Here is a 14,656-nt window from a genome sequence, read left to right as displayed (position 1 = left end):
GAAGCCTGTTTATTTTTGAAATACTTGGGGGTGGGGGGGAGAGAAGGATTTGATTAAAAACGTGTACTTCAACATGACGAAATGTAATGAGGAGCGGGTACTTAGAAAGAAAAGTGAAATCTCTACTGAAATGGAAAAGATCTCGGAGATTGAGCGTCTGGATTGGGCGTGGCAATGAATCAAAGGAAGAAATGCAGCCGGCAGCCGTACATGCAAATAGATCCATTCCGATTGGACATCTGCGAGCATCGGCCATTCCGATTGGACATCTGCGAGTATCGGGCACGAATCAAAAGGCAGAAAGGGATCCGTACGGCAGGCGGTCGGATGGGGCGAGAGTTTTAAAAGTATACTAGACCAAGTGCAGACCCGTTGGGGGAATCACACCATTGGGGGACCCGTTGGGTTTGCTCCCCCAATGGTGTGATTCCCCCAACCCAATATTCCACCATGCACCCGTCTCCTCCAATGGAACTGAAGCCGTTGCCAAATGTAAGTTTCCAGCACTCCCCTGCCTCCCTCAATTGCACCTCCCCTGCCTGCTGCAGCAGTGAAAAGTTCAGTGTTCCTGTCTTGCAACTTTGTTTCGAAGTGTGTTGGAAGCTGATAGGAAGGAGCAGCCGTCAACGAATCAAAAGGCAGGAAGGGATCCGTACTGCAGGCGGACGGATGGATTTGAGTTTTATATATTAATAGATAGATAGATAGATAGATAGATAGATAGATAGATAGATAGATAGATAGATAGATAGATAGATAGATAGATAGATAGATAGATAGATAGATAGATAGATAGATAGATAGATAGATAGATAGATAGATAGATAAATAGATATTGGAATATAAATGTTGTTGTGTGTGTGTGTGTGTGTGTGTGTGTGTGTGTGTGTGTGTGTGTGTGTGTGTGTGTGTGTGTGTGTGTGGGATAGAGGGTGGCTGTGAGTGTGACATATATGTCTATAAGATGCCCACTCATCCTTCTAAACTCCAGAGTGTACAAGCCCAGCCGCTCCATTCTCTCAGCATATGACAGTCCCGCCATCCCGGGAATTAACCTTGTAAAGCTACGCTGCACTCTCTCAATGGCAAGAATGTCCTAACTCATTTTAGGGGACCAAAACTGGACACAATACTCCAGGTGTGGTCTCACAAGGGTTCTGTACAACTGCAGAAGGACCTCTTTGCTCCTATGCTCGACTCCTCGTGTTATAAAGGCCAACATGCCATTCGCTTTCTTCACTGCCTGCTGTACCCGCATGCTTACTTTCATAGATTGGTGAATAAGGACCCCACAAATCCCGTTGTACTTCCCCTTTTCCCAACGTGACGCCATTTAGATAGTAATCTGCCTTCCAAACTTTTTGCAACCAAAGTGGATAACCTCACATTTATCCACATTAAACTTCATCTGCCATGCAGCTGCCCACTCCCCCAACCTGCCCAAGTCACCCTGCATTCCTATAGCATCCTCCTCACAGTTCACACTGGCACCCAGCATTGTATCATCCGCAAATTTGCTAATGTTACTTTGAATCCCTTCATTCAAATAATTGATGTATATTGTAAATAGCTGCGGTCCCAGCACCGAGCATTGCGGTACCACACTAGTCACTGCCTGCCATTCTGAAAGGGACCCGTTAATCCCTACTCTTTGTTTCCTGTCTGCCAACCAATTTTCTATCCATGTCAGCACTCTAACACGAACACCATGTGCCCTGCCTTTGCCCACTGATCTCATATGTGGGAACATGTCAAATGCTTTCTGAAAGTCCAGGTACACTACATCCACTAACTCTTCCTTGTCAATTTTCCTAGCTATATCCTCAAAAAATTCCAGAAGATTAATCAAACATGATTTCCCCTTCGTCAATATATGCTGACTCGGACCGATCCTGTTACTGCTATCCAAATGTGCGGCTATTTCATCTTTTTTTTAATTGACTCCAGCATCTTCCCCACCACCCAAGACAGGCTAACTGGTCTATAATTCCCCGCTTTCTCTCTCGGGCCTTTCTTAAAAAGTGGGATAACATTTGCTACCCTCCAAACCACAGGAACTGATCCTGAGTCTATAGATCATTGGAAAATTATTACCAATGCATCTAAGATTTCTAGAACCACTTCCTTAAGTACCCTGGGATGCAGAGCACCAGGTCCTGGGGATTTATCACCCTTCAGTCCCATCAGTTTACCCAATACCATATCCTGCCTAATGTGGATTTTGTTCAGTTCCTCCGGCACCCCAGGTCCTCTGACCGCTACTATATCAGGAAGATTTTTGTGTCCTCCTTAGTGGAGAATAGTTGAAATGATTCGCAAACAAATGACATCAGCCAATTGAAATCCCTGCTGAGACAGGCTGTAATTTATTCAGGGAATTGATTGACAAACTCCAAAGACTGGGATTTGTGGCGATACTGAGTGATACAATTGTACAGAGACAACGAACATGTTCATGAAGGGCATCTCCATTGAAGACGACATAGCAAATGGGTAAGTGTTTGATTGGCAGTCACCGAGGTACGTTTTTAGTAGAGTGACAGCCGCCGGAAAGAAGCTGTTCCTCGACCTGCTGGTTCGGCAACGGAGAGACCTGTAGCGCCTCCCGGATGGTAGGAGGGTAAACAGTCAATGGTTGTGGTGAGAGCAGTCCTTGGCGATGCTGAGCGCCCTCCGCAGACAGCGCTTCCTTTGGACAGACTCAATGGAGGGGAGCGTGGAACCGGTGATGCGTTGGGCAATTTTCACCACCCTCTGCAATGCCTTCCGGTCGGAGACAGAGCAGTTGCCATACCATACTGTGATGCAGTTGGTAAGGATGCTCTCGATGGCATCCTTACCAACTGATTGGAATTGATTGACAAACTCCAAAGACTGGGATTTGTGGCGATACTGAGTGATGGAAATTGGGAGCAGCGGGCGGCATTGTTCCAGCGAAGGGAATATTGTTTCAAACTCCATCAGATCCAAATCACCACCTCATGTAGTTTGTCAGATTTCCTTCAATCCGTTTCACTCAGCAAGGCAATCCCAAATTCCACGGACCTTTTCAGGGCATCTTGAGCACAGTTTGAAGGTGGACTGGACTGGGCGACGTTTGTGCACAGGTTGAGGAATTAGTTCAACAGATCATCTCAGATTAAAATGGCCCCTTCACTCTGATTCACCACTCGATATGATCGCGGCTTCACTGACTGTAACCTCAACCTCACACTCCCACCGACCCCGGCAACCACTCACTCCCTGCTTGCCTGTCATAGATCTGACTATACCATCGGACAAAAACAATCTCTGCTTTCATCACCTCTGAGGCCGAACAACCCCTAGACTCACAAAGACACTCAGAGAAAGAAACGTTGCCGCCTCCGAATTTTCCTAAACCGAAACAAAACGGCGAATGTTGCAGCACCTCACCAACCTCTCTTTCTCCCTCCCTCCATCTTTACTGCTGCAACGCTCTCTAAACTGTTACTCGCTCCCCTACCCTCGCTAATCCCCCTCTCTGGGCTGCCGTCTCTCCGTCTATTGATGGAGTGGCACACACTGTGATAGTACTGGTAGAGGGATAAAAATGGGGCAGGACTGGTGCAGTGACATGACATGGTGGTGCTGATGGAGGGGCACACTGTGTAGGTCGTGATGGAGTGAGAAACTGTTGTGGTACTGATGGAGTCACGCATTGTGGTGGTATTGATGGAGTGACACAATGTGCTGGTACCGACGCAGTGACGCACTAGGGGGTTGCTGATGGAGGGACACACTGGGGTGGTATTTGTTGCCCTGCACTATGCTTGATGTGCCGTGAGATTTCATTTGCTGCCATGCACTCTGCTTGAAGTGCCGTGAGTTTGGATTTGCTGCCCTGAACTCTGCTTGTAGTACCTTGAGATGGGATTTGTTGCCCTGCACTCAGCAGGAAGTGCCGTGAGATTGGATTTGCTGCCAAGCATTATTCATGAAGTGCCATAAAATTGGATGTGCTACCCTACATTCTGCTTGAAGTGCAGTGAGATTGGAATTCATGCCCTGCACTCTGTTTGAGGAGCCGATACATTGGAGAGTGGTGAATCTCTGGAATTCTCTGCTACAGAATGTAGTTGAGGCCAGTTCATTGGCTATATTTAAGAGGGAGTTAGATGTGGCCCTTGTGGTTAATGGGATCAGAAGGCATGGATAGAAGGCAAGTACAGGATACTGAGTTGGATGATAAGCCATGATCATATTGAATGGCGGTGCAGGCTCGAAGGGCCAAATTGACTAATCCTGCACCTATTTTCTATGTTTCTATGTTTCCAGCAGAATGCAGGGCACCTTATCCAATCTCACGGCACTTCAAGCAGAGTGCAGGGCAGCAAAGCCAACGTCACGGCACCTCAAGCAGAGTGCAGGGCGTCAAATTCAATCTCACAACAATTCAAGCAGAGTGCAGGGCAGCAAATTCAATATCACGGCACTTGAAGCAGAGAAGGGATGCAAATCCAATCTCACGGCACTTCAATCAGAGTCCAGGGCAGCAAATCCAATGTCACGGCATTTCAAGCAGAGTGCAGGGCAGCTAATCGAATCTCATGGCGCTTCATGCAGAGTGCAGGGCATCAAATCCAATCTCACGGCACTTAAAGCAGAGTGCAGGGCAGCAAATCCAAACTCATAGTACTTCAAGCAGAGTGCAAGGCAACTAATCCAATGTCTCCGCACTTAAACAAGAGTGCAGGGCAGCAAATCAGCAATCTCACGGCACCTCAAGCAGAGTATAGGGCATCAAATTCAATGTCACGGCACTTCATGCAAGGTGCAGAGCAGCAAATCCATTGCCACGGCACTTCAAGCAGAGTGCACTGCCGCAAATCCAATGTGTCGGCTCCTCAAGCAGAGTGCAGGACATCAAATTCAATCTCACAATAATTCAAGCAGAGTCCAGGGCAGCAAATCCAATCTCACGGCACTACAGAAAGAGTGCAGGGCAGCAAATCCAAACTCCCGCCACTTCAAGCAGAGTGCAGGGCACCAAATTCAACCTCACAACAATTCAAGCAGAGTGCAGGGCAGCAAATCCAATCACACGGCACTACATGAAGAGTGCAGGGCAGCAAATTCAATTGCACAGCACCTCAAGCAGAGTGCGGGGCAGCAAATCCAATATCACGGCATTTCAAGCAGAGTGCAGGTAGGTAAATCCAATGACTCGGCACGGCAAGCATAGTGCAGGGCAGCAAATCCAATGTATCGGCTCTTCAAGCAGAGTGCAGGCGGCAAATCCAAACTCACAGCACTTCAAGCAAAGTGCAGGGCCGCTAACCCATTCTCAAGGCACTTCAAGTAAAGTGTAAGGCAGCAAATCCAATTTCACGGCACTTCAAGCAGAGCAGTGCAGAGTGCAGCAAATTCAATATCACGGCACCTCAAGCAGAATGCGGGGCAGCAAATCCAATGTCACGGCATTTCAAGTAGAATGCAGGACAGCAAATCCAATTACTCGGGACATCAAGCAAAGTGCAGGGCAGCAAATACAATGTAACTGCACTGCAAGCAGTGTAAAGGGCTGCAAATCCATTCTCATTGTACTTCAAGCAGAGTGCAGGGCAACAAATCCAATGCCACAGCACCTCACGCAGAGTGCAGGGCAGCAAATCCTATGTCACGGCACATCATGCAGGGTGCAGAGCAGCAATTCCATTGACCCGGCACTTCAAGCAGAATGCAGGGCAGCAAATCCAATGTCACGGCACTTCAAGCAGAGTGCATGGCAGCAAATCCAATCTCACCACACCTCAAGCAGAGTGCAAGACAGCAAATCCAAACTCCCGCCACTTCAAGCAGAGTGCAGGGCAGCAAATCCAAACTCCCGCCACATCAAGCAGCGTGCAGGACAGCAAATGCAATTTCACGGCATTTCAAGCAGTGTGCAGTGCAGCAAATCCAATGTGACTGCACTTCAAGAAGTGTACCAGGCTGCAAATCAAATTGTCTCGGCACTTCAAGCAAAGAGCACTACAGAAAATCCAATGTGTTGGCTCCTCAAGCAGAGTGCAGGGCATCAAATTCAATCTCACAACAATTCAAGCAGAGTGCAGGGCATCAAATTCAATCTCACAACAATTCAAGCAGAGTGCAGGGCAGAAAATTCATTTAAGAGTGTTTAAGAGGGTTGTGGGCAAGTTGCGCCGAAGGGCCTGTTTTCACACTGTATCACTCTATGACTACATTATACCTCCACCATGCATGAATGCTTCAAAATCAAGTGATCTAGTTTTATTGCCATATGCTCACGCATAGAAACATAGAAAATAGGTGCAGGAATAGGCCATCGGCCCTTCGAGCCAGCACTGCCATTCAATATGATCATGGCTATTCATCTAAAATCTGTACCTCTTTCCTGTTTTTCCCCCATATCCCTTGATTTCTTTAGCCCCAAGAACTAAATGTAACTCTCTCTTGAAAACATCCAGTGAATTGGCCTGCACTGCCTTCTGTGGCAGAGAATTCCACAGATTCACAACGCTCTGTGTGACAAACGTTTGTCCTCATCTCAGTCCTAACAACCCCCCCCCCCCCCTTTATTCTTCAACTGTGATCACTGGTTCTGAACTCCCCCAACATCGGGAACATTTTTCCTGCAGTTACAGTAGGCGGCGCGACTCTCGTCAGCAGCGGCCTCTGCAGCCCGTCTGCGTTTTTATTATTTTTTTGTCTATGTTTTTATGTAGTTTTTGTTATTTTTTGTTGGGGTATGTGTGTGGTGGGGTGGGGTGGGGTGGGAGGGAGGGGGTAACTTTTAAATCTCTCCCTGCACGGGAGACCCGACCTTTTCTTTGTCGGGTCTCCGTAGTCGTTGGGGCTGCAACGAGGAGCGGCCTCCAACAGGAAGACCGGGGGCTCTGGTGCCGACTACTCACCTCACCGTCGCGGAGCTGGCCGAGTCCAGAGCGGGTGGAGCGGTGGTGGAGCGCTGCTGCGGCTGCGGCCCGACCTCCGGAGATTCGGAGGCTGCAACTGCGGGTCTGCCGGACGGCGGCACCGGGAGCCCGCGGGTCCCTGGTGGGAGACCGCTTTTCAGCGACTTCTCCCGCCCGAGTTGCGGGGTCAAAGAGCTCCTGGAGCGGGGCCTTACAGCATCGCCCCGCGCGGCTTGGAATGGCCGCGGGACCCTGCGAGCGCCCGCCGGGGGCTCTAACATCAAGAACCCGGTGTGCGACCTTGCACCACCCGGCGTGGCTTTAATGGCCGCGGGACAATCGCCATCGCCAGCCGGGGGCTTTGACATTGACTCTGACATCGGGGGGGGAGTGCAGTGGAGAGATAAGTTTTTTTGGCAGTGATGGATGTTTATGTAAATTATGTTGTGTCTTGGGTCTATTTGTTTGTAATGTATGGCTGCAGAAACGTCATTTCGTTTGGACCTCAAGGGGTCCAAATGACAAATAAATTGTATCTTGTATCTTGTATCTTGTAAGTGCAAATCTAGCAGGCAAGTAGGATGCTTTCTCCAACCACCCGCATTTGAAGTCCACTATAGATACATAGATACATAGAAAATAGGTGCAGGAGTAGGCCATTCGGCCCTTCGAGCCTGTACCGCCATTCAATATGATCATGCCTGATTATTCAACTCAGTATCCCGTACCTGCCTTCTCTCCATACCCTCTGATCCCTTTAGCCACAAGGGCCACATCTAACTCCCTCTTAAATATAGCCAATGAACTGGCCTCAACTACTTTCAGAGAGTTCCAGAGATTCACCACTCTCTGTGTGAAAAATGTTTTTCTCATCTCGGTCTTAAAGGATTTCCCCCTCTATCCTTCAGCTGTGACCCCTTGTCCTGGACTTCCCCAAAATCGGGAACAATCTTCCTGCATCTAGCCTGTCCAACGCCTTAAGAATTTTGTGAGTTTCTATAAGATCCCCCCTCAATCTCCTAAATTCTAGCGAGTACAAGCCGAGTCCATCCAGTCTTTCTTCATATGAAAGTCCTGACATCCCAGGAATCAGTCTGGTGAACCTTCTCTGTACTCCCTCTATGGCAATAATGTCCTTCCTCAGATTTGGAGACCAAAACTGTACGCAATACTCCAGGTGTGGTCTCACCAAGACCCGGTACAACTGCAGTAGAACCTCCCTGCTCCTATACTCAAATCCTTTTGCTATGAATGCTAACATACCATTCACTTTCTTCACTGCCTGCTGCACCTGCATGCCTACTTTCAATGAAACATAGAAACATAGAAATTAGGTGCAGGAGTAGGCCATTCGGCCCGTCGAGCCTGCACCGCCATTCAATATGATCATGGCTGATCATCCAACTCAGTATCCCGTACCTGCCTTCTCTCCATACCCCCTGATCCCCTTAGCCACAAGGGCCACATCTAACTCCCTCTTAAATATAGCCAATGAACTGGCCTCAACTACCCTCTGTGGCAGAGAGTTCCAGAGATTCACCACTCTCTGTGTGAAAAAAATTCTTCTCATCTCGGTTTTAAAGGATTTCCCCCTTATCCTTAAGCTGTGACCCCTTGTCCTGGACTTCGCTAACATCGGGAACAATCTTCCTGCATCTAGCCTGTCCAACCCCTTAAGAATTTTGTAAGTTTCTATAAGATCCCCTCTCAATCTCCTAAATTCTAGAGAGTATGACTGGTGTACCATGACACCCAGGTCTCGTTGCATCTCCCTTTTTCCTAATCAGCCACCATTTAGATAATAGTCTGCTTTCCTGTTTTTGCCACCAAAGTGAATAACCTCACATTTATTCACATTATACTGCATCTGCCATGCATTTGCCCACTCACCCAGCCTATCCAAGTCACCTTGCAACTTCCCAGCATCATCCTCACAGTTAACACTGCCCCCCAGCTTAGTGTCATCCGCAAACTTGGAGATGTTGCATTCAATTCCCTCGTCCAAATCATTAATATATATTGTAAATAGCTGGGGTCCCAGCACTGAGCCTTGCGGTACCCCACTAGTCACTGCCTGCCATTGTGAAAAGGACCCGTTTACTCCTACTCTTTGCTTCCTGTTTGCCAGCCAGTTCTCTATCCGCATCAATACTGAGCCCCCAATACCGTGTGCTTTAAGTTTGTATATTAATACCTTATGTGGGACCTTGTCGAAAGCCTTCTGAAAGTCCAGATATAACACATCCACTGGTTCTCCCTTATCCACTCTACTAGTTACATCCTCGAAAAATTCTATAAGATTCGTCAGACATGATTTACCTTTCGTAAATCCATGCTGACTTTGTCCAATGTTTTCACCACTTTCCAAATGTGCTGCTATCTCATCTTTAAGGGCATCACCCGCCTTGACCACCTGCTGGAGCACCGGCGAGTCCACACAGGCCAGTCCCCTTCACCTGCCCACTCTGTGGCAAGGCCTTTGCCCGCTCCTCCAGCCTGCTGGCACACTGCCACGTGGATAGATAGGCGCTGTTTAGGTAGACACAAAATGGAGAAAGGAATGGGTAACGTTTCGGGTCATTTCTTCAATCACCTATTCCTTCTCTCCAGAGATGCTGCCTGTCCCGCTGAGTTACTCCATCATTCTGTGTCCTTTTTTGTAAACCAGCATCTGCAGTTCCTTGTTTTTAATCCATTCTGGTTAACCATCTCTGCACCTTCCCCAAAGCCTCCACATCAGTCCTGTAATGGAGTGACCAGAACTGTATGCAATACTCCAAATGCTACCTGACCAATGTCCCTTCAAGCTGCACATATACATTCCTCTCTCTCTCCCCACCTCTCCCGCCACTCGCACACAAATTCTCTCCACTTCACCCTCTCGTGCCACCCTCTCGTCTCTCTCTCCTCTCCTCTCTCTCTCTCTCCCCTCTCCTCTCTCTCGCTCCCTATCTCACTCTCCCGCATTCTCTCTCTCTCACACACTCCCTCTCTCACACGCACACACACACCTCTCTCTCTTGCTCTCTCTCTCTCACACACACGCTCACGCACACACACCAAACACCTCCGCTTGGTTCGCATTAACCAACCTGATCTCCCGGTGGCTCAGCACTTCAACTCCCCCTCCCATTCTGAATCCTACCTTTCTGTCCTGGGCCTCCTCCATGGCCAGAGTGAGGCCCACCGTAAATTGGAGGAGCAGCACCTCATATTTCGCTTGGGCAGTTTGCAACCCAGCGGTATGAACATTGACTTCACTCATTTCAGGTAGTCCCTACCAAAGATCCTATAGCGGAGCAAGATAGGCCACTCCTGCCAAATGCAATGGGCTGACGTGTAGTAGCAATGGAGCGCAACCTGGGCATTTTGTTGTCCATTTCAGTAACCGGACCCGACCTGACTCGCAGTGTAATCAACGTTGCGGGGGAACAGTTTGTGTGTGTGATATAGGGTTAGTTCATAATTCTGTTCCTTCATAATTCGGTTAATTCTTGTTAAAGAATAAAATGTTTATAAATTTTGACTGGTAATTTTCTTTTTTAATGTTTTTTAAATCATTTCTTTTTAAATGGCTCGTAAGCTGTGTTTGAGTTGATTTTGTATTACACTTGCACTCTGTAATTCATTCATCTAATCACACTGTTCACAACTGCAGTATTTGGGAAAATAATAGCAATATGAAGATTCCAGTTCCTATCGTCCTGGAAGGTGTAATACAAGTGTAATACAAAAACAATTTTTACACAGAGAGTGGTAAATCTGTGGAATTTTCTGCCACAGAAGGTAGTTGAGGCCAGTTCATTGGCTATATTTAAGAGGGAGTTAGATGTGGCCCTTGTGGCTAAAGGGATGGAGAGAAGGCAGGGACGGGATACTGAGTTGGATGATCAGCCATGATCATATCGAATGGCGGTGCAGGCTCAAAGGGCCGAATGGCCTACTCCTGCACCTATTTTCTATGTTTCTATGTTCCTTAATGTTTTTGTGTCTATGGAGTTGTTTCTCAACAATAAAATGGGTCTGGTCTTCCCAATAGCCACAGAGTGGAATGAGATCTGTCTGTAATGGTGGGGTTATCTGAATTAAGTATTTCACAAAATTAAATTAGTTTTGAGCAAGATTTACAAATGATGTATAACTTAAGGATGTCAAGTCAAGTCACATTTATTTATATAGCACATTTAAAAAACAACTCTCGTTGGCCAAAGTGCTTTACATTTGTTATAAGAATAGCACAACAAAACAAACTACATACATATATACATGTAGCCCTCACTCAGAGGACGTCAGGAAAGGCTTGGGAGTATAGATAAGTCTTTAGTCTTGACTTAAAAGAGTCGATGGAGGGGGCAGTTCTGATGGGAACAGGGATGGTGTTCCACAGTCTAGGAGCTGCAACATCTGAAATTACAGAAAATATCATGCAGTCAATATGTTCTTATTCTGCATTAAATAACAGAGAGGTAGAAAGAAAATGCTCTTGAGAAGATTTTTACCAGGATGTTGCCATGAGGCAATTAATACTCCTGCACCTATTCCAGCACTATCTAAATGGCATCAAGTTGGGAAATGAGGAACTACAACGGGATCTGTGGTTACTTGTTCATCAGTCTATGAAAGTAAGCATGCAGGTACAGTAGGCAGTGAAGAAAGCCAATGGCATGATGGCCTTTATAACAAGTGGAATCAAATATCGGAGCAAAGAGGTCCTTCTGCAGTTGTACAAAGTCCTGGTGAGACCACACCAGGAGTATTGTGTACAGTTTTGGTCCCCTAATATGGGGAAGGACATTCTTGCTATTGAGGGAGTGCTGCGTAGGTTTACAAGGTTAATTCTCGGGATGGCGGGACTGTCATGCTGAGAGAATGGAGCGGCTGGGCTTGTACACTCTGGAGTTTAGAAGGATGAGAGGGAATCTTATTGGAACATATAAGATTGTTAAGGGCTTGGACACACTAGAGGCAGTAAACATGTTCCCGATGTTGGGGGAGTCCAGAACCAGGGGCCACACACACACACACACAGTTTAAGAATAAGGGGTCGGCCATTTAGAACGGAGACGAGAAAACACTTTTTCTCTGAGAGTTGAGAGTCTGTGGAATTCTCTGCCTCAGAGGGCGGTGGAGGCGGGTTCTCTGGATGCTTTCAAGAGAGAGCTAGATAGGGCTTTTAAAGATAGCGGAGTCAGGGGATATGGGGTGAAGGCAGGGACGGGGTACTGATTGTGGATGATCAGCCTTGTCACTTTAGCAAAAGTCTATTTAATGTCATTTGGAACCCCTGGAGGTTATCTAAATGGTGGCCGATTGAATTTTGCAGGAGCAGGGTTACATTACACACAAATAGACCCCAGACACAGCATAATTACATTAACTAAACATCCATCGCATAGCTGTGGGGGAAGGCCAAATTATTACTTTTTTATAGGTCCATGGTAGTGGTCTCCAAATCCCCCCCCCCCCCCCCAGGTGCAGCAGGCAGTCACCAAAGTCCTGTCGCAGCCCCCGGGCTTTTATGGCAAATTGTTAAGTATAGGACGGAGACTCTTTCTATTGCAGTTGCGAGGGTATTATAGACCCTGTATGGGGTCTGCAGTATTGAGAGCCCCAGTTCATTTTGGGCTCGCATATCCCGCAGACCATTTCAAGCCGCGCGGGGCACAGTGAGTCAGGCCCCGCTCCAGGAGCTCTTCTACCCCGCAACTCGGGCTGGGAGAGATGGCCTTGCAGGAGCCCCGAAAATTGCCTCTCCCTCCAGGGAGCTGCGGGCTCCTAAATTCCTTCCATCCGCAGATTAATGTAAATTAGCAGCCCCAATCGCATGCAGCAGCAGCGGCGATAGCGGTCCACTCCTCCACCGCTCGTATCTCTGGCCATCTTTGCGACGGTGAGGCTAGTTTCTTGGTTTTTTTCTTTATTAGGCCGCTAGAAATCTGCGGCCCAACTGATTATCGTTGATCACAGCTTTTTTTGTAATGTCCAGTTGAATTGAAAATCAATAGGGTCTTACAAAATGCAGTTGGAGAGATTCAAAATTTTTTTAGGGAGTCCATGAAAACCACAGCTTAAGGATAAAATAATCCTTTAAAACCGAGATGAGATAAACTTTTTTGGTGTCAAAAAATGCCACAGAGGGTAGCTTGAGGCCAGTTCATTGGCTATATTTAAGGGGGAGTTAGACGTAGCCCTTGTGGCTAACGGGATCAGGGGGGAGGGAGAGAAGGCAGGTACGGGATACTGAGTTGGATGATCAGCCTTGATCATATTGAATGGCGAATGGTGCAGGCTCGAAGGGCCGAATGGCCTCCTCCTGCACCTGTTGTCTATGTTTCTATGTCCAATCTGTCCACATGTGACAGACCCTCCATCCCAGGGATCAACCTGGTGCCTCAATCACAAGGATGTCCAAAACTGTAACACTCCAGATGTCCCTCTAACCCTCCGCCCATTGGCCGAGCCGTCTGTCCTTCTCCCTCCTCCTCCAATGAGCAGCGACAGGAGGCGGGACAACCTCCAGCTCCTCCGCCCATTGGCCGAGACCGATGTCCGTCGCCGTTTCCTCCTCCAATCACTGCCTGTGGGAGGCGGGACAACCACAAACTCCTTCCCCCATTGGATGATCTAGCCGCCCATCTCCATCTAATCACTCACGTCTAGAGGCGGGACAGTCACCAACTCCCCCGCCCATTGGCCCTTCCATCCCTCAGTCTCCCATCCTCCTCCAATGAGCGCGGTCGGGACAACCCTCAGACCCTCCCCCCTCCCTCATTGGATGATCCGTCCGCCCCTCTCCCGTCTCCATCCAACCAACCAGCAACGACAGGGGGCGGGACAACCTCCAACTCCCGCCCGCCCATTGGCCGGTCCTTCCGTCCGTCAACGCGTCTCTCGCCCATCAGCCCGCCCGTTGGATGATCCGTCCGCCCATCACTCAGTCCCCATCCAATCAGAGCCTATGGGAGGCGGGATGTCACTCACCCTCCGCCCATTGGCCGGGACCGCCGTCAGTCGCCGCCTCCTCGTCCAATCAGCGCGGTCGGGGGGCGGGACCCGGCGACGGTTGGTGCCCGGAGCAACCAGAGATTTAAAGAGCAACCGCCATGTTGATCGCCGCCGCCATCAGCGTCTCCGCTCAGTGAGTCTCTCTGTCTCTCTCCAAAATGATTTGAGTATATGAGCAGGGAGGTTCTACTGCAGTTGTACAGGGTCTTGGTGAGACCACACCTGGAGTATTGCGTACAGTTTTGGTCTCCAAATCTGAGGAAGGACATTATTGCCATAGAGGGAGTACAGAGACGGTTCACCAGACTGATTCCTGGGATGTCAGGACTGTCTTATGAAGAAAGACTGGATAGACTTGGTTTATACTCTCTAGAATTTAGAAGATTGAGAGGGGATCTTATAGAAACTTACAAAATTCTTAAGGGGTTGGACAGGCTAGATGCAGGAAGATTGCTCCAGATGTTGGGGAAGTCCAGGACAAGGGGACACAGTTTAAGGATAAAGGGGAAATCCTTTAAAACCGAGATGAGATGAACTTTTTTCACACAGAGAGTGGTGAATCTCTGGAACTCTCTGCCACAGAGGGTAGTTGAGGCCAGTTCATTGGCTATATTTAAGAGGGAGTTAGATGTGGCCCTTGTGGCAAAGGGGATCAGGGGGTATGGAGAGAAGGCAGGTACGGGATACTGAGTTGGATGATCAGCCATGATCATATTGAATGGCGGTGCAGGCTCGAAGGGCCGAATGGCCTACTC

General features: G+C 48.2%; 1 long non-coding RNA gene across 1 annotated transcript; it reads right to left on the bottom strand.

Moving 5' to 3' along the window:
* Positions 1–11,038: 11,038 nt before the first annotated feature.
* LOC129693521 (uncharacterized) lies at positions 11,039–14,049 on the bottom strand. The gene is made up of 2 exons (XR_008722891.1): positions 13,878–14,049; positions 11,039–11,300 (listed from the first exon to the last, which is right to left on the bottom strand). It is a non-coding gene; the product is annotated as an uncharacterized LOC129693521 (long non-coding RNA).
* Between the last annotated feature and the right edge of the window lie 607 nt (positions 14,050–14,656).

The sequence above is a fragment of the Leucoraja erinacea genome, unplaced genomic scaffold (genome assembly GCF_028641065.1).
Source record: "Leucoraja erinacea ecotype New England unplaced genomic scaffold, Leri_hhj_1 Leri_326S, whole genome shotgun sequence".
NCBI classification, from domain to species: domain Eukaryota; kingdom Metazoa; phylum Chordata; class Chondrichthyes; order Rajiformes; family Rajidae; genus Leucoraja; species Leucoraja erinaceus.
This window is presented reverse-complemented; position numbering and strand designations above follow the sequence as displayed.